We start from the raw sequence: 3,311 nt of genomic DNA on the forward strand, positions 1-3,311 counted from the left end.
CTGGAAAAATTATGTGTAAGCCAGCACATCTCTATTTCATAAAAAATTACCCACAGTAGATATCTCAGAGTTATTCGAGGCTCAAATGTAAGATTACAGCATGTGAAAGTATAAAGCACTAAATAAATTTAAGAGGTTATTGTAGTGACAAGATCAAGCTAGCAAACTTAACAGAAGAACACATTGTTCTTTCAAGTTCAGTCTTTCGTTGTTTACTGCTGTGGGTATTGTTTTGTTGTTGCTTTATAAATGAAAAGAAAAATTAAAAAAACCTTGAATGTACTGTAAGGCAAGGAGAAAATAATTTCAAAAAAAAAACCTCACAAAGTTTTAGTCTTTTCTTGAAATGATGCTTATCATAGAGATTACAAGGCTGCTAGACAATGATGGATTTTTTCTTTTAATATGCTCAATTAAGAAGATTGTAAAATTCCTCCAAACTACAACTGAAATTACAAACAACAGTTTGCCATTATTTCCTAAAAGAGCCATTACATTGTGATGAGTTTTTATTAACAAAACTCCTATTTTATAATACTGGAACTTTGTTTATTTTAAGATGCAATTCTTTTAGTTACAGATTTAAAAAACCCAGCTTTTTGATAGGTTAATATAAATAATATAAACAAAGAATAAAAATAATTTTCCCTGGGAAATTCATGTAAGACAAAAATCAAGTAATAAATTGTATTATGGAATATATAAATAAGTTCTTTCCCAAAACTAAATTTTATAAATTTGTTAATATGTCTATTTCTAATTTAAAACTGAACACAGTTTTTCAAAATTTACAAAGTAGGAAAACAAATGTGTTTGGCATGTCAGCTTATTTTATTTTATTTATTTTTAAAGATTTTATTTATTTATTTATTAGAGAGCGAGCGAGAGAGAAACAGCATGAGAGAGGAGAGGGTCAGAGGGAGAAGCAGGCTCCCCGCCGAGCCGGGAGCCCGATGTGGGACTCGATCCCAGGACCCCGGGATCATGACCTGAGCCAAAGGCAGTCGCTTAACCAACTAAGCCACCCAGGCGCCCCCAGCTTATTTAAAATAACTAAAATTGCTCTTAACTCCCATAATCCAAGAGGCATTAACTATGACCCAAGCTGGAAAAAATATTGGCACAAACATATGGTAAAGTGAAGGTAGCTAGAAATTGGTGGAGTCAAGGCTAAGGGATTATCCAAGATGGAAGAAAGGAACAGAGATTGCATAGGACTGCACCTTCACTTCCAGGAGTGGGGTAAGAATTAGCTGTAAAGGCACAGACGGCATCCCTCACTGATACTGGGACAGTTACCTACCTGATAAAATCAAGGACACAAAGGTGCCTTGCATAGTTCTGTGTGATGGTAAAAATTAATAGCACAAGACATCAAGTGAATACAAGCAGGACCACTAGGCTCAGAAACCTCAGAAATGAAGTTTTGAATTATGCTACCAAGCAAATTATTGTGACTGAGGTTTTATTTGAAGGTAAAGGGAAAATAAACTGTGTAATGAAACAAGCTGAAATCAATACTATATACAATTTCATGACTAGTTGTAGCAAAGATTTCATCTTCTTCTTTTACTAGTTTATATATAAAGTATTTGATGATTTACCTTATTATTTGAAATGTTAAAAGATATCATAAAAGGAGAGTGACTGAGCTAATAAAGGAGCATATATCACTCAGAAATGGATAAGAAATGTTTATGGGCAGGGAGACCATATAATTTATTGTCCTAACTGGGAAAATGTTAAATTCAAAAGGGATGTTAAAATAACAAAAAATATAAATTTTTAAACATTTGATTTATTTATGTCAGTGAACCTAAGAAAAAGTCCTGCTCAAAAATTATTTTCCAAAATAATTTCTAAGAAATCATGTGTCTGCATATATCAAACCAAACAATCCTTTTATTCATATTCTGAACATTAAAATTTAAGATAGGTATGATTATTATTATATATCCATATACTTTTATCAGATATTAATATATGTTTCTAGTAATGTACCATTAGTATTATCCTGAAGAAGGTATTTTTCCAATGTTGACTTGCTTTTAATTTTTTTTTTCAAAAAATCATTTGCAGCTGCCTGAAAGTTGCATTTGATGGCTAATAAACTTTAACTTGTTGCCAACTTCAAAAGCCTCTTCTCTTCAGGCATTAATAATGTTAACTGAGGAGAGTGTCTCTGTGCAGGTGGTGAGGAGTCTGCTAAGCTTGAGCTAATTCTGCTAAATGGAGGATAGTCCAGGGCCTATTTTTTCATAATGAAAGGTGTAAATATTTAATTTCAAATGTTTTATTTTTGCACCCATACTGAATAACTTTGGTAAATATGCTCCCAAGGGGCTTCTACGTACGATGCTTTTTGAATATTTCACTGGGCTTAGACACCACATAACCAGATTCTTTCAACTTCTCTCCTTTTCTGGACAGAATATAAAATTTCCCCAATTAAAAACACGAACTCCATCTAAATGTCCACGTACAAAGACTTAAAAACAAATACAATGCTGTCAATATTAGGAAACTTATATATCCCAAAGTAAAACACTGACTGGGACAGTTGTGGTGCCTGCATAGGATGGAGTATCTCACAGTCTCTTGTTTCTTGACAGAGTAAAATGTTTGCAGTGCAGCCTTTCAATAGAGACAACCTGGGGTTGTACTGAATACTTTCCTACCTTCCTTATGATGCTTAAGTTGTTTAACCAAGTCTCAGTGCCTTCTGGTGGAAAGAGGGTGATAATGGTAACCCTTATCTTACAGGCTTTCTTCTCAATGCTAAAGAAGGTAATGGATACAACATGGGCAGTGCAATGGCTGGCCCTAATGGGGATCACGAAAACTAGCCACTGTCATTAAGTGAAAATGTTTTAAAGAGCATATTTCATTTTTGTAAAAAAGTATTCACATACCAAAAAAAAAAGCATTCACATACATAAAAAGTAGTTATCTCTGAGTCTTGGAGTTACAAGTAATTTTCAGATTTTTCTTTCCTCTGTTACTTAATTTTACAGTAAGAATAAAATACATCATTTAAAAATTCATTTGGAAACTCATGAAAATGGAGACTTTTGTAAAATGACTAAAATAATTTCCACGACGATTATTAAGAGTGTTTAATCTGGAGTACTGGGGACTATGAGAAATGTATAACATTTCCTTTGTATTTTCCCAATTAGCTATATTTATAAAAAGAAAGAGTAAATAGGAAATTTCTTAATATTTTTAAAAACTTCATTTGAAAAGGCACTTAATTTATATTTTTATTTTATTAAAGAGATAAACTGCATTCAAATGAATACAATAAAAAA

This window comes from Neomonachus schauinslandi, chromosome X (assembly GCF_002201575.2).
Source record: "Neomonachus schauinslandi chromosome X, ASM220157v2, whole genome shotgun sequence".
NCBI lineage: Eukaryota > Metazoa > Chordata > Mammalia > Carnivora > Phocidae > Neomonachus > Neomonachus schauinslandi.